The 24,750-nt window shown below is 40.1% G+C and overlaps 1 protein-coding gene across 1 annotated transcript in view; it reads right to left on the bottom strand.

Moving 5' to 3' along the window:
• LOC110954224 (carbohydrate sulfotransferase 8-like) overlaps window positions 1–24,409 on the bottom strand; it is a 199,712-nt gene extending 175,303 nt beyond the window's left edge. The window contains exon 1 of the mRNA XM_022198698.2: window positions 23,498–24,409. The gene's annotated coding sequence lies outside the window, so the exon portion shown is untranslated. The remainder of the gene's footprint in view (window positions 1–23,497) is intronic.
• Between the last annotated feature and the right edge of the window lie 341 nt (window positions 24,410–24,750).

Below are 24,750 nucleotides of genomic sequence, written 5' to 3' on the forward strand. Positions count from 1 at the left end.
CAATTTATGTATGACAGTTTTGGATTAAAATAGATAGTGCTGTTATTACCGTAACTGCAGAGATTTAAATGAGTTGCTAATTCAGTCAGGCCCATGCAGTCATTTTCCTATTGGCCTGCAGAGCTGTTCAAAGAATCCAAGCTAGAAAATATGAATGATGCGCATCCAGAAATGCATTGTCACAAACTTAGCCACTTAAATGGATAAACACATAATTCCCTTAATGTTTTTCAGTTCAGTAGACATAAAAATATAACTTAAAAAAAAGGAAGACTACGAAAACCAATCCTGGAAGAAACACATTTTGTAGCATGTATTCCAGCCCGATCTCATTCCTACCAGCTGCAAAAAAAAAAAAAAAAAACTGTTGCAATTTGACAATGTATATTTTACAATAGCTAAAAATTAGAGATTAACGGGGGTTTACTGGGATTTAAGGAAGGAGGACTAAGCTCCCCCTTTTTTAAATCGATGTAGACTGTCGCCAGTTTTATTGCCAGAAACGCATTCCCATTACAGAGTTTCTCTGCTCTGCCAGAGTTTGAATAGGAAGAAGGTTTTTCTTCTATTTAATTTGTCAGATAAATAGCTGTTAAAGAGTTGCTCACTGTCTCTTAAAGGACTGCACATTGCATATTTATGTAAAAGGCTACTTCCTACCTACGAGCTGAAAGTGCCACGTCCCAAAACAGCAAAGAATGAAGTATTATTGAGAGTCATTCAAATGTGCTTCACGCCGACACATGAGGGCTGTAAAACTGCTCTCAGCCTCAGTCTGCTTGTACCTGAGATATTTTGCCTTCGTTTTTGCTCAGTCAACTCTCTCGTGTTTTATATGCTAAAATATGTGCAGGATTTGGTGTCATTTCATTTTGTGAGAGAGAGCATTAGATTTCGCCCAATGTCATGTGTGGGAGCAGCCGGTCAGCATTTTGTTAAAGGCCAGTTCGACGGATCACACCCTGTTCAACCCATTTTTATTCCAAACCTATGACCTTCTGTCTGCCGCTGGCACTCACTCACTGTTAGGATAACGTCTGCTGCACTTTCAGCACTTTTGAAGAAGACGCTGGTGTTTTGTGCAAGTTAAAGATCATATATCACTAAAAACTGCTAAAGACATGGAAGCAAAATGAAAGTGACATTCAAAGGGAAAGTTGAAATTAATTGGGCAATCTACAAGATGTCAAATACACACAATGCAAGTTTTCTATTGATGTCTGCTTGCCAGAGGGAGTTACTGATTGCTGAATAAATCACTGAGAGAAAATCAATTTATTTTCCTATTTCACTGCTTTGCTGTTTTTATTGTGTACCTGGTCAGGGTTTTGGATGTAATTCCACACTAAGGTCTCAACTTAAGACATAAAATGAGCTAAGTGCTGATGGGCTGGTTTGCTATTACTGAATTCTCCTGACTTGCCTCATTAAGCGGCCTTTGAGCACTACAAAGTGTTAGTAACCACTGGTGCTGCTTGCTTTGATGGTGCTGGAGCTGGATTATTTCACAGGGCGCAGTTTGTAGTTAAAATTAGTGAAAGTGAAACCTCGTACTGGACAGCAGCGATCCACTGTGCTGCCTCTGCTCCCAGCCGCCTTTCATTTAATGTGCTTTGAGGTCAGACTTAAGACAAGCGATCTCTCCACGGAAAGGTTACAGCGAGTCACTCACAGCAATTTCAGTTTCCACAAGCTGAAAGCCTCAATTGCAGGCACTTCTCACATCTGTGACTTTATCTTTTGCTCTACAATGAGAGTGCCAGTCCTCCACTGTACTGTCCTGTAATCTCACCTACAATTATCTGCACCAGTTTACAGCTGCGCCTGCTCTGTTGAAAGAATAGCAGGGATTTTCATTCCTTAAGACACTTCATGGAAAAATGTTGGCGGCTGCTCTAGAGTCCTATTCACATGTGATTAGTTTACCTGGGGCTTCATGTACTTTGGAAATGACCATCCTACATCTGTGTATCATGTGGTGCATTCACACAGGACAAGCAAAAGTCTGTTTTGTACTCCCATCAACAGACATTATCCCTAGATATTATGGGTCGAAGACAGAAGCATAACAACTGTTGCGCCTGACGAAAGAAAGTTCTTTACTGCATGTTGCAATATATGTCATCCATTTCATCATCCTTTGAGATTTTGCTCTTCTGATTTGAGTTTGTTCTTTCTGTGAATCGGTCTCCATGCTGCACAGCAACATAAGTTTCCTGATTTTGCAGCCAAAACACTCCAGACTTTCATTTATAATTGAGTCTGCAGCGTCATAATTCTGGAGCAGAAATGAGGTAGACCAAGGAAGAAGAAATGGAAAAACCCTACAAAAAATAAGGTTTTCAGCAGAATTAAACTCACAGATAACCTCTTGAATTAGTATACATTACATGAGATCCCCAGATGATACTAGTCTCATGCAATGGAGTTTAGGTCTGGAACCACACTGACAATCAGAAGTGTATGTCGACAACTTTAGCAAGTGTATCATTTTCCATCGTAATTTAGTGATCAAACATTTGTTGCTTTGCTAATTTGCATCAAACAAGTGTAATCAGGGCTGAAAGGTTTGTCATTAGTTTTCAAGTATTTTATCACAGTCTCAAGTATTAATCAAATAAATGTTGGTCTGATGATGGTGGTAGATTAGAAATGAAGGAGTCATGAAAGTGATCATTGTATGTACAAAACTTACCGACAAAGAATCCAAATGTGATGATTTTAAAAAAACAAAACAAAACAAAACATGCTGGCACTCAAGGAGGCATCAGGGGAATATTTCAGATCCAAGAGATAAAGCCCGAAAACAATGAATGTCCAAAAATGTGTTGAGATTTTTCACAAGACAAGTGAAAACTTCCGGCTACCGAGTTGGCAAAATATCATCTATCCATCCATCAGCTATTCCAATTCTTTATAATGGTGCTGGGATGTCTGTTCATGGCAGTCCATCAAATACACAACCATTCAAAAGTTTGGGGTCACTTGGACATGTCCAGTTTTTCAATGAAGATAACATAACATTAATCAGAAATACAATCTAGACATTGCTAATGTGGTAAATGACTATTCTAGTGTAATTTTGAAAATGGTAACATCCAGTCACAACACTATTGAGGTTAAATGGAACATATGGCTTCTGTATAAACTGCACAGTGAGGGGAACAGAGACAATCGCGCACACAGTTCAGATCACTTTAAAAATAAAAATAAAACATCCATGATTATCTGCAGTCTTAAACATCAGTGCGCTGTAGTAAAGTTGCATTCAACAGAAGCAACAGTTGCATCTCTTGCACTTGGTCCTTAAGAGATTGTTACTGTGAATGTGAAATCAGCAACACAAGCATTGGTGGCTAAAACTTCATTTAAAATATGTTGAATTGGAAAGGAAAATAAAGCACTATTTAAATATAAAGTTTCTTACTCGAACTAATTTTTCTTATGGCAAGAAAGCTGGAAATGGCTGATTTTAAATGGAATATCTACATAGGGGTTTCAGAGGAACATTTCCAGGAACCATCACTCCTGTGTTCTAATGCTACATTGTGTTAGCTAATGGTGTTGAAAGGCTAATGGATGATTTGAAAACCCTTGTGCAATTATGTTAGCACATGAATAAAAGTGTGAGCTTTCATGGAAAAACATGAAATTACCTTGGTGACCTCAAAGTTTTGAATGGTAGTGTAGATGTAAAGACTTTTTACTGAAATCTAACAATGTCAGCATCATGGCGACACTAAAAGTACAGTGATGCAGGTAATCGGCAAAATCACTGAGACTTTTCCTTTGGGATTCACAGATGTCTGTCCAAATTCTCTGCAGTCCATCCATTTGGAACTAATGCTTGTTCGACAGAGTAACAGACTGTCATCGTCATCTCAATGAGCCTCGCAGCCAACGCAGGTAAAAACTGAACAGGTGGCGGTTTTAATGTACCTGAAGAAGCCATGAAAGTCTGTTTGAAGGGAGCTTAAGGACTGAGGGACAGGAAGTGATAAACTCACTGTACCAGCACTGATTGCCTGAACTTTCTAACACTTAACTCTAATATCACAGTCTATAACCTGCCACGTTAGATCTCTTCCATGATTCATTCATTAACTCCATACATGACTCAGCAAAATAAAGGCTTACAAAAACTGAGGCCCACAGTTCACAACTTTAATTCCCACCAAAAACCTCAAAATCAAAGAAGAAGAAGTGATATTCAAATGCTTGGTAAAAAATTGATTAAACTCAGAAATACTCCATTTGCTTTAAACACTTTTCACAGCATAAAATTGCTGACAGTTAACCTCAAATCAAACAAGAAGAGGTTCAGACCGCCTAATTGAAATCCTCCAGGGATGCCTGTTCACCTTGAGGAGCACCAGCTACTTTTTGAACAGACAACTATATTTCTCAGCTACCGACATGCTATAATGGAGGGACCCAGTTGACACAAAAACTCAAAGCCAGTAGGGATTACTTTAGGCGTGATTAATGGACATTAACATCTCAGTGGAAGGTGCCGCAGATAAATCATCCCTGATTATACCTCTGTGAATAAGTCCCCTTTTTTTTTTACTGTAAGTCACAGCAAACTACAAACTCACCTCGTAAAAGTGCTTGAAGGGTGAAAAGAGGAGCAAGGAGGAAAAAAATAACACTTGTGGACGTTTGTACAGACTAAACAGCTAAATTTTATCAACCTAATTGTAGCCTTAGAATTTAACAGAAAAAGCCCACTAGTCCACTCCAAAGGAACTCCATGCATGAGTTTGGAATCTATCTCAGCAAAAGCAGCAAGGTCAGTTATGTCTCGGTGCAATGTCAGAGGGTTTCAATAATCAATGAAAGTAAATTCCTCACAGCGTGCTGGCTACACAGAAAAAGTGAAGATGTTTTAATTTGCACTCTTCCTGGACATCTGCATACTTGTGGTTGTGCCACAGGAACCTTTTGGCATCTGTCTCTGTTGCACTGAGTTTGCATTTGACCCTCATATTAACTGCTGCACTGCAATATGACACACTTTCTGCTGGCCTTTGACTGTTTTAATCCCAGCCACAGTAGCTACCAGAAGTACTGTCTCCACTCTGGATTCCACTTTCTTTCTTTTAGTGATAACCATCAATATTACCTGAGAGATAAAAGAAAAAAAAGCTAGGGGTCTCTTTGAAATTTAAACCAAGATTTTTTTATTCTGCTCGTCTGACGTTATCACCATGCCAAAACAAATCAAATCAAATCAGAATCACAAATAATGAATGCCATCTGTGGTGCCTAAACAAAACAGGCGCTTGCGTTTTGTTTGATTTGCTTTCAGTCGTTTCTTTCCTTGGAGTTTATTAAATACCTGCAGCATCAGAATGCATATGAGCATCTCCAGAGGGAGGAGGTGCACGCAAATATATATTGAGCAAAAGGCACAGCAGCTGTAACTTTGTTAATTGTGTATATTTATGAATTATCTGCCTCAAAGAGAAAGGATCACCCAGCATCTAAGAACAAACACCAGTCTGTGCTTTTCTCTCCCTCATACAGGTGAGCAGCTGCACACAGAGTCACAGTTTATCAGCTCTGCAGTCAAATCATTGTTACAGAACAGTCGTCCTCTGGTGGAGGTCCAGGGCTCCATCAGCACTGTCAGGACATTTTTTATGTTACTGTTAGGAGAAGTCGGATCCGTTCTTTATGGGAAGGCAGACTTTTCTGCCATGTCAGGTTTGTTTTTACAGGGATTTTTCAATGTTTTGTTTAAATTCAAAGTCTCACAATATTTGCAATGCAGTGGGATCACTGTGGACATACAGAAGTGGAAAAAAGTGTTCAGATGCCCTTAAAATTTAACACAATCTAAAATTATAATGAAATATTTGTGGAAAAATCATTTTTGTGTTTAAAAGGGGTGGCTGCATTAGACAGACACAAACAAACAGAAATTCTATATATATTTTTTCAGTTGTTTACAAGAAAAACAAACAAAACAAATTCTACCAAAATGACCCAATCCTCAAAATTTCTTATTTTTATGGAACCAATAAATTTTAAATTCGCGATGCCTTTTTTTAGGATTTTGTTTAGTATTAATGGCTGTGATTGTGCTATAAGAAATTGCACTAAAGAGTGCACCGAGGAAGGATCCTTAATGCAAACATTTCACACATGTATGGAGTCTCCAAAAACTTTTTCCACCACTGCAGACGCCTTCCCTTGCTCTGTGGTCTTCACTGATTACTAAAGTTACGAACAAAATTTGGGAATATATAGCTTAATAACAATGAAAACAAAGATACTAAGAGTAGTAACAGCAAATGGACAGAATGTTTATTGTTTGGTAAATCATCCATCTATTATCTATACACCGCTTAATCCTCATTGGGGGGCTGGGAGTCTGTCCCAGCTGATAATGGACAGGTCACCAGTCTATCACAGGGCTACATATAACAAATAAACCATCACACTCACATTCACACCTACGGACAATTTTAGAAATACTAATTAATGTGAACATGTTTTTGGACTGTGGAAGGAGCCCAAAGAACCTGGAAAAAAAGCCACGCATTGCACAGGGGAACATGTAAACTCCATGGAGAAAAGATCCTGCAAGGCCAGGACACAAACCGGGAAAGGCGAAAGTGCTAACCACCAGTGGCGACCCGTGACCAAAATTACGAGGAAGCCAGTGTGAACATCCAAATTAGATTCGGTGTTTTAACTGTTATTTTCATGTAAGCAAATCAGCCTACTGTTACAGTACTTATGCTACCGACTTCTCATTCATTTCAGTGAAAAAAAGAGGTTAAGTGCTCCAGGGGTTGTTCAGGGAGCCGGTAGATCCGGTCAAATAGAAGACATGGCCAGCAGAAAAGCCGGTTAAGCTTGGCACTTCCGTTAGCCACTCGTTTCTGGCATAGTTAGCTTCACAAAAGAGCGAGCTTTTCATTAGCTCTATACTTAGTTAGATTGAGCTTTGGAGTTGGGCCTACCGTCCCTTTTGACTTGTAGTTGAACTTCAAAAGGAAGTTTTGTGAAGTCATTTTTTACAAGAAACTCAAGGTCCCTGTCACCGTCCATTCTCTGGCTGGCTTGATGGCTATATTTGCTGTGTGGGCTTGCTTTCGCCTGGTGGGACAGCTGCATTAGTGTGGGTATTGTTCATCACAGTTTGTGATTGGTTGGAAGCCAGATTTGATCTGGACTCCCTTATGTTTTTTTAATGATGCATCGACCATTAAGCGATGAGCGTTGCTCCAATCTGATTGGCTAATACGGGCTGTTTTTCTCTAAGGGAGGCAAGGCGAAGCTGGCCTCTGAACAGACAGACAGCGCAGAGGGCATGAGAGACGTCGTGTAATGCACAAAAAGAGCTGGACAAGAGGGGCGCTGTTTTGCTCCTCACAAAGCAGAAATGCCTGATGTAGTGTTTTGACAACAAGGAATGACAAAAATATAAAACATAAAATACATAGTGGTGAAGATTATTTATACTTTTTCTTTCTTGCATATTTTTTTGGGAAGCCAGGCTTCCCTTGGCCTCCGTGAAAAACCGCCACTGCTAACCACCAAGCCACCCTTGGAAAATCATAAACTAAAAAAAAAAATAAAAATTAATAACACAAATAGCAGATTTAGGCTCATTATTAAAAAGTAAATAGCTTTGATTGTGTTATGGACTCTATTAAAGCTAACCCTAATTATCATATTTCTTTTGGTCCTCTAAAATGCACACGTATCTAAAAGGTCTGTGACTCTCACATCAGATAAGTCAAAAAAAAATGAGCACTTAAAATCATAGTTAAGGTGAAGGCAATATTATAGAAATATGTAAGAAAACCTCAATCTTAAAACAGAAAATAAGAGCCTTTTTGTGTTTGTTTTCTTGCGTAAAACTTTTAATACAGCTCACCCTGAACAATAATAAATCCATGTTCTCTTACTTAACTATTGTTTGGTTGCTTTAAAACTGAATTTGTTTGTTTTTGGTTTTTGTAACTCAGAGTATATACCAAATATAGAGTTGGAACCCAGACCCACAATATGCTTGTATCTTCCTGATATCTGATTCCTACCAGACACTGCGTTCTACTGCAGCCTGAGAGTAGAAAGAATTAGTTTTGTTTGAATTTAGTTATTTAATTTTTTACAGAAGCCCGCATTGCTTTCTATCCTATTCATGTTTCATCACATTACTTTCATCACATTACTTTGCCTCCCTCCACCTGAGCAAAATAGATATCAGTATTCTCCTTTGTTGTTGATATCCTCATTAAATTTAAGTTTGTAAGACAATAATAATGAGTTATGGAAAACTGTGACTTAAGCAGCTTTGGCAAGCTTTGGAGTCAGTTGTATATAAATATAATCTACAGTGAATATTTATTAGACGCATTGTGAAATAGTTTTTCAGAGTATTTGAGTCGTCAGTGTCAAATAAAAAAAAAATCTTCACTGAAAAGAAGGCAGTCAGGACATTGGGTAGTTATAGAGAAAAGCAAGGAAACAACACACTGCCTGATAGTAAGAATCCCACACTCAAACGCAAAACCTGCTTAACTCATAAATGGATTGGAACGAATTAGCATCTCAATGCTAAACTCTTCAAATGCTGTATTTTCAGTAAGGTATCATTAAAAAAAACAAGAACACTGATGTCAAAGAGAAAAACAAAATCCCACTATCTGGTGTCCAACCAGCAGCCCTCTGATTATGAATCCACCTCTCTAACTTCTGGCCAAACCCACCGCCTGTTTGGCCAAGTCATTATTCTCTCCCAGCCCAGCAGGAGCAGAACCAGCCCAGAAGGGGAGTGTTTTTCCTGTAAGATATTGAAGTGGGGGTGTGATTAAAAGTGAGACACAGGAAAGCCCATGTTTCTTCGTGGGAGACTATAGTTTATAAATATCAGTGGGTGTGGTCCCACTTTTCCAAGCTATTGTGGCTTCCTTTTCTGAATTGAATCATATGTCTTGAAGCGAGAGGCTGTTTTCATAACAATAAAATGAAAACTCACCAGATTCAATCACGGATGGACGCAGATATTGCTGAAGCAAACCTGTACGTGCTTTTTTTCCCCTTCTAACTCTGCAGTAATAAATTGCATTCTCATAGAGATTGCACACTATTACAGCAGGATATTTGCAACGTATGTTTAACAGTGTGTCTCAGAATAGGATCTGTCCATGTTACTGCATTCTATTCGTTTTGGCAATCAGTAGGATGGTATGTAGTGTTACAGTATTATTGAATTACTTTTATCATTTACAAAGTGTTAAAATCAACAATTGAAATTACCCAAAGAAGCTGCAGAAAGTCAACACAGATCAATTTTGATTCATGGGAGAATTTTCTGAAAAATCTCCAAAGAAAAAATTGCCATATTTCTCTGATTTCCTGTAAAATAGCAAATTGAATGCTATATTTCCCCCCAGCTTGTCCCCATGGAAAGGTTCATTATATCTTCAGTTTAACCCTCTAAACCCTAAAATCCACCAGCATGTTTCAAAGGCATATTCTCTTTTTATATAAAGGCAAAAATACAGCATTTATCAGAGCACAAAATAAATTGTAAGAACACCACAAATTGTTGCATTTAATAATTTTTTGACCAGTCCTTTAACTCCTCATCTGGGAGTACGCTGTTTATTCTACATCTCTCTCTCCTCTTTTTTTTTTAATCACCCAAAAGAAAATTTTTACTTGGACCACATTTTGTAAATAACGAGTTTGCAACAGAGTTCAATAGGAAATGCATTGAAAATAAATTTAAAAGAATACTAAATACCTATAGTAGGGAGAGTTACTTCATTTCAGTATTGGTAACTCCTGTGGGCACTTTGAAAAATCTTGTGCATTTCTGTTTGTTTTTTTTATAATAAAATAACTAATCAAGAAGCTCAGCTTTCTTTTATATAGAGGTGCAGTACTTTGAATAACAGTGAAAAAATAGTCCACATTGAGTAAAAATGTGACCGGTGGAAAAGAGGCCCAGAAATTAGATTTGAACTAAAGCCTATTTAATTATGTTACGCATATAACAGCTTTATATGTAACTGAAATTCAACCACTATAGATTACAAAACCTAAAAATAAATTAAATCTTAATCAAAAAATCTTTAATTGCTTTTTATAAATTGTCAGATATAATGTCATAAAAATAGCAATTACTTGTAAAGTCTTCACTAATTAATTAAGAAACTGAGTTCCACTACCCAGCAAAAACAGCATTACATTCCAGAGGAGTACACATCAACTACATCCCTGTCCTGCTCCAGGACTTAATTTGTTTCTTGTCCATCACAGTTGTTGTTTTAGGAAAGTACATGTCTTTTCACTCTACACTGAGCACATATTTACATTTGAAAATCCTTTTTCACTTCGTAAAATTTCAGGAGACCAGACAGCAGACAAAGAAAAGAATGTGGTTTCTAGTAGAAAGTGGTCATGACCTCGGCTCTAACTGCATAATTTCAGTCTGGGCTGAAGATCTGATAGGATGTTAGATAATACAAACTCAGAGTTGCTGAGTTCCCAGTAAAAAGTGAAAATGAAATAACAAAGAAAAAAGTGACCTTGCCTACCATTTTCCCAAAAACGATTGTCTCCAATCAAAAGTGAAAATCAAGGTTTAAAGAACCACAACATGAGCTCTCCACTATGGATGTATAATATTCACCCACTACCATCCAGTTGTGATGACTGTCTGCTGTGCTTCAAACTAAACCATGGGAGCACACTATTTATAAACTTTCTAGTCCATCAATTGCATATACACCGCTTAATCCTCATTAGAGTCGCGGGGGGCTGGAGTCTATCCAGCTGACTTAGGGTGAAGGCAGGGGACATGCTGGAGAGGTCACCAGTCTATCACAGGGCTACAATACAGACAAATAACTACACTCACATTCACACCTACAGACAATTTAGAGTTAATAATTAACCTGAGCAGGTTTTTGGACTGGGCTGCACAGTGTGTTGTGGTTAGCACTTTCGCCTTGCAGCAAGAAGATCCCCAGTTCAAATCCTGGGGTGGGCCTGGGATCTTTCTGCATCGAGTTTGCATGTTCTCCCTGTGCATGTGTGGGTTTTCTCTGGGTACTCCAGCTTCCTCCCACAGTCCAAAAATATGCTGAGGTTAATTGGACTATCTAATGTCTGTAGGTGTGAATGTGACAGACTGGCGACCTGTCCAGGGTGTCCCTGCCTTCACCCGAGTCAGCTGGGATAGGCTGCAGCACTCCCCGCGAGCCACGACACTAGTGAGGATAAAGCGGTGTATAGAGAATGGATGGATGGATGTTTTTTGTACTGTGGGAGGAAGCTGGAGTACCTGGAGAAAAACCCACACATGCCACAGGGAGAACATGCAACTCAATGCAGAAAGATCCCAGGAGAGCCAGGGATCTTCTGGCTGCAAGCGAAAGTACTAATCACCAAGCCACTGTGGCAGCCCTTCAGTAGATGTGAAACACATTAATTTCTTGTTTCTGTTTCATCCAAGTTCTGCTTGAAACTAATTTTTATCAGTGTGTCTGACATGCAAGCAAAGACTGAACCAGAGGTGAAGTCTACAGTGGAGCCTCTGCTGGCACATTAGGAGTGGACACGTGTCACCAGCACTGAGTCTACAGCCTGTCTTTTATGAAGTAAGATGTTCAAACATGAGCGGGATCATAGAGCATATGAAACAAGGCAAGCCGGGCAACAAAAGTAGGTTTGAGATGGAGAAGGTGTTGGTTTGATTTCTAGAAGCAGCTGAGAAAGTTTGACCAGGGAAGGGAATCAGTAATGCTTTCTGAAGCCATAGTAAGTGTTCACAAGCCGACTGTGGCAGCGGGTTGGACAGCTTCCAGTGTGAATATCGACATTACGATATGTCTGAATGAATGATGAGGCAGGATATGCTTCACTGAGCATCGGTGCTCATCCTTCAAATCAAAATATGACATTGGTGTTCGCTGAAACAGCAGATATGTTTGGCACATTGGAAATTACACCTCTAATCATTATGCTAAAGAAACTTTGGTAATGAACAGAAATAAGTTTATAGTCTTTATAAGGCATCAAAAAAGTGTTGCCTCACAGTGTATTTTGAGTTTTCCAAACATATCCACTCAGCTAAAGCACAATTAAATGTTTTATGTTTCATGAGTAACAGCATTTGACAAAGCTTAGGGGAAGATTATAGTAGTGAACAGTGACCTTAAACACAAGGCACTGAGTGTGTTTTTTTTAATTAAAATTTCACCAAATCTGTTATCTGATAGCTGTTGTTGTAAACATTTACCCTTACTGGGGCACTCAGGATGTAAATTCAGGAGTCTCTTATATTTGTGCAAGTTTCTAAACATGTTAATAAATGTGCTTTGTTTTTTTCCACTCAGCAAATTAGTTTTTATTTAAAAGTGGATTTGGCAATACAATAAACAGAGCAAATGTAATTTTGAAGTATAAATTCATAAAAGTAGTCTGGTTGTATCTGATTGTCTTTCTGCTATAGAGAAAAAAAAAAACTTGTTATTCTTCAATCCTGTAGAAAGGGGATTTTGAAAATGATACAAGCAGAAGGGGATAAGAAAGCTACATGAAATGCGTTCCGGAAATGGCAGGATTATACCGAAACAAAGCATCCAATGACTGAAACTACCACAAAGGTGGAAATGGACTTACTCAAAAGGAGTATAATCAAGTTTTCTTTACCACCATGTAGCCCCAGAGTGCCCTTCATAATACCTGCTTTAATATCAGGCTTAAATAGTCAAGCATAATAGACTCACTAACTGATTAGGAGCTGATTAACAGTAATAAAATGGTAATGTGAATTCTTAATGACTCCATAAATGGATCATCATTCGTATTTAACCAGTCAGACAGGAGTTTACATATCACAGTCATTTTGAGGACATCAACACTGAGCTTACAGTCAGACACAAATGCTTAAATATTTAATCTTAAATATTAATAGCTAACCTTCATTAAAATTGAATGCAAAGCACTTACGTTGAGGGAATCATATCCTACTTCTTAATGTGCTACACAGTAGGTGCATATTGCAAAAAGAACAAGACTTGAATTCAACTGGATGAGTTTTCTAAGAAAAAATGGCTGAAAACTGACTTCTTCAAGTTCTTCAAAGTTAGAGCACTCCACTTATGCACTTAGGTTCAAAATATGGGCAGAAGACGAGACGTAATGGTAAAATAAAATTAATACTGGCCACAAATACTGAACAAATTCAGCCTACAGTTGACTTTTTCTGAATGACATGAAGCCAGTTTGATCTAATTAATGTTTAACTTTCTTTTTTAGTTTAATGCCAAAAACCATGAAGTGTAAAATGTGTTTTCTGATATTTCAATGTGATTCCAATTTTGTGGTTCTTTGCATGGTAATTATAAGAGAAAGCAAGACCTTCTTTAAACCACCACAAGAAATCAAGAATACCCTTTAGACTCACACTTACTATCTCTCTAACTTTTCATTAAGTCAAAAAGCAAACAACGATAGAACTTCCTGTATGCAGCCACAGTGTAATGAACTCTATGTTTACTCTTTTATTGAGCTCTTCCTATGAAGTTTCATTTTGGTAAAACAGCTCAAGTAATTGGCAGGCAGATTCACACATCTCTTCTCATATGGATTTCACTGAAACTAAGCACCGCAGCTGTTATATATTCAGCTGCATGTAGCGTATGCAGCTGAATATATATAAAAGAAGAGTCTCCAAATATCTGACAGGTGCTGTAAAGCACAGCAGCCCTGCAGGAGTTACTGAGATGTTATCAGACTGTTAGTCCATGATTTGTTGCATATGAGAGTGTATGTGTGCAACAGTATGATCACAAGATAACGTTGTTTTGTCTAACAACATTACCTTATAATTATATACGACAAAATGAACATAATTCAAATAGTATGATCACGAGTTGAGTGCACCAGGTCACTATCGTCCATTTGTCACTAGCAATTTTCTGTCGTGCAGTTACCATGCAACCGGTCTGCAATTCACTGATGGTCCTCGACTCACAAAATGTTATCCACAAGCAACAAGTTGATCAGACTGAGGCTTCTCTGAGTGTGATAAAAACTCAGCGAAGCAAAATTTAGTCACTTGCAATTAATCTAACTGCAGTTCTCCAGCATTAAGAGAGACTGGTGGTTAAAGATCTTCAATCAGTACAAAGGAGTTTATTTTTATTTGTTCTAAAGCTAGAGAGAGTCTGTTTCGATGTCTGTTTAGAGGATTGTTAGGGGAATAACTGTAAACACACCATGTCCACTCTCTGAGGTGAATAATGTCCATGCAAAGCGAGCTGACGCATAAAAAGTATATAACTTCTAGAGGACTTTTCTGCCTGTGCACTGTGTTCAACTGCTGCACAGTAAGAATTGTGACTACTTGTGGCTGCATGAGCTTTTGGGAGATCAAAGTGTCTGGCTGGAGTAAGGTGGCCAGCTGGAAGCATCACAGGGGCATTCAGTACTGACTTGAAACCCTTTTCCTGGTCAATACATACTCATCACCCACCCACCCCAAAAAATCCCTTTAATCTTCAGTGACAATATATGCCTTTCTGTGAGCAGATGATGGGGAAATAGACACAGACGTGATTTCCCAGGGATAGGAAATCAGGTAAGTGCATTCATTAGTCATATGAGGCTTCCTGCAGGGTCAGAGAGGGCAGAGACGGTGGATAATTAAATGTGGTAAATGAAACACTAATTGAATGAGCGACCTTCTGCCTGTGGTTCTTGTTTAATCTTATGGAGAAGCTGATAACAAAAAAAGGGGCTTCATTTTGTTTCATGAGGGTGGATGTAATTATGGTGATGCACGAATTGATCACTGAACAATAAACATTAAATAACAATCAAGGTAGATGTGTTTGTATCGACTCAATTAAAGAGGAAACTCAGTAGCTGACAGATTAACAGTGGAAGGTCTGTACATGCTATACATACAGTTGAAGGTATGTATGTAAATCCTGAGAATATACTCCCATAGCAAATGTGTATAAAATGCATGCTGAATACTGCTGTGTACTTTTTCCAATTATCATTTAAGTAATACTGGCTTGTTGCATTGCTTTGACATCTAAATTTGAACTCTGTTCAGACCACAAATATATTTCTTAGTTGATTTGTCAATACCACCTCTTCTACTGTTGTATACAGCCCCCCCATGGCTGCATTTCTATTTCAGCATCATGATGGAAGTATACACTGTCTAAAATTAAACCTTGTATAGTGACTTTTGCCTGGATGCAGACTACACTGGAAAATATCTAATATAGTTATATGATATACAGACAGACACGACAAATTAAAGGACCATTCTGAACTCTTGTCCTCAGTGAGAGAATCTTGTTTATACTGTTGGGAGCATTTTGCTGATATGGTTGCTTCCATTCGTCCCTCAGAGGGAGGAGTCACTGCAAATTATTACAAAACTGCTGGTGATCATTATCTTGTTATAAAACGTTTGCATCCTGATAGGAGTGGTCGCTTCCATGGTCATAATGCCCCCATCTGTAGCATACAAGGGGTGACTGAATGGTTTTGTTGAGGAAGAAAATCATTTGAATCAGATGTTGTAGCCCTTACAGTCATCAGATCTCAACACCTATGGGAGACTTTGGTGCGATGTGTTAGACATTGCTCTCCACCACCATCAAATGAGGGAATATCCTTTGAAGAATGGTGTTCGTGCCTCCAGCAGAGTTCAGAGACTTGTAGGATCGATGCCGTGCTGCACTGAATTTGCACGTGGCATGTGGCAGCCAAGAGCCTCAGTATGACATTTTATGTTGTTTTGTTTCTCTTCTGTTTATCATCTGTCTGTAGATTCATAAAGAAGAACTACTCTGAAAATGTGTGTTATGAAATATCAGTCCTCACACAGTATGCAAAACTGATATTAGATTTTCGGTAAAAGAAATTTGCCCTGGACAGTTTAACCGAATCTGAATACATTTGTTAAATTAAAGCCATTGTTGCATGATGATTGCAAAGAGCTGTGTGAAGTAGGTGCTGATTAGAAGGTTTTAAATTATGTTTTTTAGGGGACTGTGAATAGTTAAAGAATGTTGGGGGGTGGTTAATGAAATACATTTAATCACCACATCTGACTAATTTCATGAGTTCTTCTCCTGCATATAAACTTATCCACTAGCAGAGCATGGTGGATTTGCACCCCAGTTTTAATAAACTTTAGACACAGGATTTTCAAAGCTCCAACTTTATAACTTAACACAAAATTGAATTGGGCAGAAGCTGTTTCAATTTGGCTGTAAACTGAGGTAATTCTCTAATTGGTGTTTTGTCTGATTGCTCTGCTGAATATTCAACCCATTTGGGTCCACCTACAGCACAAATTAAGATCTCGCCGGTGCATCCAGAAAGACTTGAATGAGTTGCCAAGTCTTTACTGACAGTCTTAGGCAGAGAAAATTAGTGTAATTAACTTGGGCCTCAACACTCTGGCCTAATTGATCAGCACCCTAGCACCTGGGCAAGAGCAGTTCCAGAAGAGTTAACATTTTCAGAGCCACGCAGTGAAGCGAGACACTGGCTGCAAGCATGTCCTTGTCCTTGGTCCTAGACCTTCCAGGCACCATGCTGTGTTTGAACTTAAAGAGCACCTGGCTTGGCGTCAACCTCCAAATAAGTCACCTTGTCAGCCTGAGAGAAAAGGCTGCCCCTCACCCCTGAGTTTCTATGGGCTAATCCATGTCCTCCAAACTTTTACAGAAAAGCCCTGATGAAACCTGCTTCTCTTCGACCATTTTTTTCCTGCTCCAAGATAAACGAGCGTTGTCACTTCTCTGCACATAGTACGGTGGCAATAAGGGCAGCGTCTCCAGAGAAATACTGATATCACAAGCCAACCCCTGAGCGTCAGTGTCCCCAAATAACATTCTGTTTTCATTCCCCAATTCATCAGCCTGCATCTTGAACTGAACAGAAGTCCAGGTTTCAGGAAAGAGTAAGCTAATAATTTTAAACTCGGGCACTTTAGGCTTGACACACAGCATTTTTACCCTCCACTCAACAATTGTGATTTAGAACCTGCATGTTTGCATTCCCTCCACCAAAACACCATAGCAGGAAGTATATTGTATAGTCAGGCACTGAGACAGACTGCTGTTAAACAAACTTAAAGAAAGCTCTGATTTACGGGCTGTTACGGCCCTGAGATAGCATTGCCTGGTATAATTATGTCTTTATTGTCTCTATTCCCAAGGAACTAGCTAATTATAACTCTCTTCACATGTCTTAACTTTGAAGACAATTTTCAAAACTACTATGAATTCAGTGGAAGAATCCTTCTAATCAGCTGAATGGTTAAGCACCTCTGTGACAGCTATCGATCGCTGTATTTTATCTATAATTGCAGAGTAGTCACAAATCTGATGATCTCTTCTGCCTACATCGAGTGCTACAATACAAACAGCAGTAACACGGTGGCCATAGGAAGATAGGAGCATTCTGTGGATTGCATTAACAATGACAAACATACTTCTCATCTGATTTTCTCTGGGAAGCCTGCCATCCGTTATTTGATAGACATGTCCTGGATCTATCTGTGTGTGTGTGCTTCTGTTATTGTTCAGAGATGGCAGAGTTAGCCGGAGCATTCTCTCTCTCTCTCTCTCTCTCTCTCTCTCTCTCTCTCTCTCTCTCTCTCTCTCTCTCTCTCTCTCTCTCTCTCTCTCTCTCTCTCTCTCTCTCTCTCTCTCTCTCTCTCTCTCTCTCTCTCTCTCTCTCTCTCTCTCCCCCCCACACACACACACACACTCAATTTTTCTCACCCCTCTCTCTCTCTCATCTGTCCCTCACTTTCTCTCCTGCCTCTCACATAACAAGATGAACATTTTCACTTTCTCTCCTTTCAGAATCCGCTCCATGCCGCCTCCCTCTAATCCCTCCATGGAAGTGACTCACATTACAGCATTCTTCAGTTTAATGCACTTTAATAGCATTAATATCTGCTTTTGCCTCTTCAGCTGCAATAAACACCCCTTACATCTTAAGAAAGCCGCTTAAGAGCAATTGACATGGCTAGTGTACCAAACAGAAACGTACCTCGGGTGAAAAGCAGAATAACTCATTGTAAAAGAGTAATCTGCTTTTTTTTTTAATACATTGGCACCCGCGCAGCACAGCGTGGCACGTAGTGTACTGTAAACAGACACTGAGGGAACTTAGACGAGGAGCAGTCAACTCCCTGTAGTCCTTCCTACTCACTCTCCCTGTGTGGAGGAGGCCTGCAGATATGGGAAGAACAAGAGTCCCTGCCACCTCCTGTGCCACCCGTGTTGCCGCTGCAGTGACAGCCAAGGTCAGCTCGGGAATGACAGAGGGCTCCCGCACGAAGATAAGACTCTCACAAACATCTGAGCCACCGTTCCGCTCTTCGAAGGAAAGAGAATCCTCCACCTGAATTATTCATATGGGTCTCCCCCACCCTAAATAACAGCCGGCAAGCATTGTTTGACATCCCGAATGAATAATTAAGGACTGACCTTTTGTTCCCATTAGAGGTGATAGGTTGATAGTGCCATACTTTGCGGGTGAGGCTGTGGGATGATGTGAAGGTGCTATGTAGGAGAACTAAGAATTCTCTGTGTTAAAATGAGCCCAACTCTCAGGCATAAGCACTGATGCTAAGAAAAGAAACACACCACATCCCAGTGGGGTGCATTGATATACAAAGACATAGATGCAGTCTCTGTTGATTGTTCCTAAAGCACCGCCTGAAGCCACTCTTTGTCACTACTTCCATGATCTCATAAGAACTGTACTGTAGTTTGCTCCTGACACATCAGAGGCATTTTGATTATGCCAGTCAAGAGCCTGTAGTCAGCTCTGTGAATCAGAAATGACATATTAACACAAAATCAATCCCAGCCTGGCCGGCTAGCTCCAGCTTGGTGGCATTCCAATGAGTGATGGTCAGTCTCCCAATTTTGTTTTTCAATGAGGTAGTGATGAGGACCAAATCTATAGACTGTATCCAAAATGCAAATATGTATGACCCTATAATGAATTATATTTTTAATTGGCCATGCATATCAGCTAGTTTATCTTGAGACTAGCCCCATCATGACCTTCAGTATCCTAAATAATATGGTTGGCGATAAATTTCTCCTTTGTGAGATTAATAAAGTCTATCTTGTCTTATCTTATTCTATGTTAGTTTTTTTTGGTTATTGTTAACAAACAAAAAGCAAAACCCAACTATTACTTAATTTTTAAGAAGTATTGACTATGCAGTGCATGATAAAGGAACACTTTATTTTATTTGTTTTTGCTGCAGAGCTCTACTGTTAAAAAAAAGAAAGAAAGAAAATATTTAAAACATTTCAGTGAGCCGCACCGTTCCACTGGTGGGTGTTTTTCAATTCTTTGCTATAAAGGTGGGGACAGATGTATGAATATGGCTGTTGTGCTATATTGTTGCTGTTTTTATGTTGAGCAATCGCAACACATGTCACACAATGAACATCATGCGCTCACCTTTTTATTGATTGAGACACACAGGGAGTCTGCAGCTACTGACGGAAAGACTTATTATTGGTTTTGGTATTTTCATGGCGTTTGCTGTGAAAGAGGAAAATACTGAATAACAGCAGCCTCAACAAAACTCCTTAGTGGTGTCCTATGAAACTTTTTGCACCGAATAGTGCGATTACTGAGCTGGACGTTTTCACTGAGGTAGGGCTTCTGGCTCCTTCTCAGTGCAAGGAAGAAAACCAGAGCTGCAGTACACCCGCAGTGACACACTCAAGGAGAAAGCTACTCAGAGGCGAGCACAGATTCCTGGTTTAAGGAGCGAGAAAGAGATTGGGTGCTGTAGACAGACCATATTTATAGCCAGGGATAGGAATAATTCATTGTGATCAAAGTGCAGATCATGCTCCATTCCATCACAGAGCAGATGTGGCAGAATGAAAAGAGCACGCTTTCTCTCCCTCTGCTCTCTAGCGGCTTTTTCAAATGGAAACAGCAGGGCCAAGTTATCTCTGTGAATCTGCTGTGTGTTTTGTTGTCGTGCGTTCTGCGCTCATTCTTAGGCGGTTTTTACTTCAGAAAGAGAGTGCGGCGCCGCCAAGATGTAAAACGTAGTGACAAAAAGGCGGAGGGAAGCTTCCCACATGCAACACGTCAATCAGACCACCGAGTGAACATCAGACTCTGACCTCGCAGCAGGAGGTTGTGTGCCTGAAGTCTTGCGCCATAAAGTACACACTCAGGGACCACTGTGCACCACACGGCTCCTGCAGTAGCACGTGAAAAATAGTAGATCACAAACTCAAAAGTAATTTTCCATGCAGCACTGATTTGCCACTTAATAATATCAATGAGCACCAGCATTAGGACCACACAAACACACACACAGGCTTCCCACTATACCAGTTTCTTCTGTTTCATTTTCCTCTCACCCCTCATTTGCTCAGTTTCCCAGAGACACACACACACTCCCTTTTTCTTCCTCTTCTTTGTTTTTGTTTTGTCCCTCCTGCCTTTTCTCTCCCAGTAATGCTTTCTCTGCAATCACACACAAGCCCAGAGACACACACACATGCCTGCTTCTTCCAGTTTCATTTTCCTTCCCTCCCACACACAGACATACACATGCGCCGGTTTCTTTCTCTCTTTCATTTTCTGTGTCTCCAACCCTTTCTGCTTCTCTGTCACTCCTTCAGCACACACACACACACACACACACACACACACACACACACACACACACACACACACACACACACACACACACACACACACACACACAGAAATACACAGTCGCACACAGACACGAGCACAGGCACACAGACATGCAGGCTCCTTCATCTTCTCTTTCATTTCTTCTCCCTCCCACACTTTTCCTATCACTACTTCCATGCATGCGAGCGCACACAGAGCTGCCTGTATCCCTCATTTTCTCTCTCTTTCTCTCTCTCTCTCTCTCCCACCGTTTCCCTCCTCTTCAACACACACCCTCGTACACACATGTATCCTTCTTTCTCTCTGTCTTTTACTGTTTCTCTCATCCCGTCTGCCTCCCACAATCGCGTACACACACAAGCGCACACCACCGGCAGTCCAGCTTCCCGTACTCCCAGCTGGGCTTGGACAGCTCTCTTCCTCTGGCCTCTCTGGGCCATCTGGAGTGCAATGTCCCTGCTCTGCTGGTCCCCTGCCAGCCACTAAGCCTCCCAGGATGAACGCAGCATCTTCAAGCACAATTTGTACGCGTCAAAGCTCTGCTGTGTGTCCAGTGACCCAGCTGAGTGAAGTCATTGAGTCTCACATTTCCCACCTCAAAGGAGCCTCATTCTGCTTTGATGACACCTGGGTTCCCCATCTCTCTGGATAGAGGAAGAAGTAATTGATTTAAGCTGCTGAGCAACCTTACTAGTAATTATGGCTCTGTTTATGATCTCGTGGAGGGTTTGTCGTCTCCTGAGGAGTGAAAATCAAAATCTGGGCACACAGTTCAAGTACCTAATGAGCTTTACAGGTAAAAAGTACACCTGTCGTGTGCCTCAATGGTCCAGCTATGTTGAGGCAGAAGATAGCATCTCATGGTGCACGGGTAGCTTATCTGGTAAAGCGTGCACACTATTTACTACAGCAGTCTGGGTTCAATTCCAGCCCTGGTTTGCTGCATGTCATCCCCTTTCATCCCTGCCTTCTTGTCTCTCCCTTGCTGATCTAATAAAGGCATGGAGCCTAAAAAATAATCTTAGAAAAGAGAAGATAACATCTCTTCGAGTACAGACATAAATATAAATACAATTATCTTTTTAACATCAGCAGAGTCTAAGAAAGCTTTAATCAATAGTGGCAGACCTCCTGTCTCTATAGCTTTACAGTCTTTTCATACAAAGCATCAAAGACTGGTTGGACTGGAGCCATTAGTACGGGAAAACTGGTCTGCTGTAGCAAAAAGCTATGTGAAGTCTCCCTCAAGCGCATGGATGTTCCTGACTCAAATGCAAAATAAAAAATGTATTTCAACACAAAAGACTGAAGAATGTGCCTTTGAAATTAAGGCGTGCCTTTTGAAATTAATCACAACTTAAGTATTCCACCTCAAAGGGGCCTTGTTCAGCTTTGATGACACCCACACTCCCTCTCAGCCCAACAGGGTAATTGATTAAAGCAAATAAGTCACAGTACTTGCAATTGCTACACTGTAAAAGATCTCTTTAACTTCTAAGTGACCACCAATGTACACAGTGCATGCATTTAATCAAAGAAACACAAGTGGAAAATGTGTTGCTGGCACACAGGAATACTCCAAATCCTCTTATTGGATAATCACTTTACAACATTTTATTGGTCTGATTTGGCAGCTTTTATTCAGATTTCTGGGGACAACACACTGAAAGCATATAGCATTTTAAAGACACCACAGAGCTTAAGGTTATGCTCAAGACGCTGGAGCAAAAATCATTGGCACTATAAAAGTGACATAACCCAAAAATACATGCCCTAGGCCAGTTGGCGTGCAGCGGCTATTTTTATGGTCTAGTGAACACACCAATCTTACGTGACACCTAAACAACAGCAAACACAATCTCCTTTTGATCTTTTGTATTTTCTGATCAAATTCCAGCCACAGTTTTAAACAGGACAGAAGAAATGAAAGCTATAAGCAACTGCAGAATGAGTCGCTGAACCACAGCACCTGTTATAAAGTTTGTGTTAAAAAACAGTAAACATAAATTGATTTTGGATGTTCACAAGCAGAGCACCAGAGAGCATGTGGATGTGTGCTGCATGAAGTTATCAGGTACCAGCAAGCAGCAAAGTCAGACAGCAGCACAAACCCAGAGTCTTTACTGAATATAACGTTCTCCGTACAGCAGCGAAGCATACACAATGATATGTATTCTCATTCTAACTACAGAAGTTGGAAAGAATGAGTGATATGTGAAAACATCTCACGGCACATAAAGCTAACTGCAGTACAGGAGGCAATTATACGCTTGGTTTTACCACATTTCATCATTCCTCAGCTCATGTTTTAATTTATAGTGAATAAACTCTATGTAATGTGCTGCAACCTGAAAGGAGAAATAAATAAAGCAGAAGAAAAACTAAGCAACAACAAAAGAAAGTGTTTTTTTTTTAAGGAATGATAGGAAAGAAGGTATTTTCCATTTGGAACAGCTGAATAGACATTAAATTAAATATTGGAAAGTGAAATACTAAAGAATAGCAAACATAAAGGGAGTATCAACAGGCAACCCGCACATGTTTCCATTGGGAAATGTAATCTATACCAACTCAACAGTGGCTGATAATGAAACTTTGTAGGTCAATCCATACCACCAAACTTTAAAATAACACACATGCAGCAGACAGTCGGGCAACAGATAAAGACACAGCAGACAGAAGAGATGCTGGTGGCTTCAGAGGCTGTAATCCAATATATGAGAGACATGACTGAAAACAGACTATCTTCTTTCCAATCTACAACACTGTGCATCTCTGGACTTACCTGACAAAGGCTCCCAGATAGCATGAAACCGAGAAGCAGGTGACGAAGTGAGTGCGTCCTCCTCTTGTTCACTAGTTGATCAGCCAAGTCTCTGTTTCAGCACCGCGGAAAGCGCGCCCGCCTCTTTGGGGAGATGATGTAAGTTTACGGTTGATGCCGTGAACACATCGACCATGCAGACTGTGAACACGTCTCCTTCAAGTTTGATGCCACCTCGCTGATTCTCCGGTTGGAGCAAACATGACTCGCCGTGCCTGATGCTTTTAGGATGAGTACGGCCAATCACAACGCCCCTCGCTCTTTACTCTCACATCTTTGCGCATCCCCAAAGAGTCTCCAAGGACCGGTGCCTGTCTGCCTGCGGGCGGGCGGGCACGGTTGCAGAGAGAGTGACTTTATGACGGGCTTCTCCTGCTATTGCAGCACATCTTCATTTGCACGGATCTCTTTGTCTTCACGCCGATGCTGATACTGATAATGATGGGGGCTACGGAGGCTCTCCCGCGCGTCGACTGGCCACGGAGCGGAGCAGCGGCAGCCGAGAGCAGGAGGAGTGTCTTTGACGATCCGAGTTCATTAAAGACTCTTCTAATATGGATGAGCTCCGTGTCTCATCGTTTTTATGACCCAGCTTTCCTTAACAAATGGCGGGAACATGGCGCACTGCAAGTGTAGCTATTCCGTATAATATCTGCAGTGATAAATGCAGCTCAGCCACTGAGTTTTATCCAGATGACTCCTTTTTTTTTTATCAGAGATGTGAGACAAAGATACCCACTAAATGGAGTCCAACGTCACTGATTAATTATAAAGTTGTTTGTGTGTTAGTTTGTTTATTTATTTGTTTGTTTGTTTGCTTGTTTTAGGAAAACTATGCCACTATGTACATTAAATGGACACATTTGAAAAAAAGATCTATGAATATTTTTTTTCTGGGACACAGTTCTTTTGACTCAGTTCACATAAAATATTTTTTTCTGATTCACTGATTCATTCTTTCAGAGGCTCTTCAAGTTTGCATACAAGAGACCTCAGACACGTGTGTTCTCTCATAATATTACTTAGAAACCCAATATTTATCACTGAATAATAAAATGGGTGACTTTGTACCTAAATTGCCCATGTTAGCTAAAAACGCTCATCAGTCTGCAAACAAGTTCAAATGCTAACAAACCTCGGTGAAAATAATTTAAAATCATGAAAATGCTGCCTCTATTAAATCATACACTGTTCTATATGAGAGTTGCTGCACA

Source organism: Acanthochromis polyacanthus, chromosome 2, assembly GCF_021347895.1.
Source record: "Acanthochromis polyacanthus isolate Apoly-LR-REF ecotype Palm Island chromosome 2, KAUST_Apoly_ChrSc, whole genome shotgun sequence".
Taxonomy (NCBI): domain Eukaryota; kingdom Metazoa; phylum Chordata; class Actinopteri; family Pomacentridae; genus Acanthochromis; species Acanthochromis polyacanthus.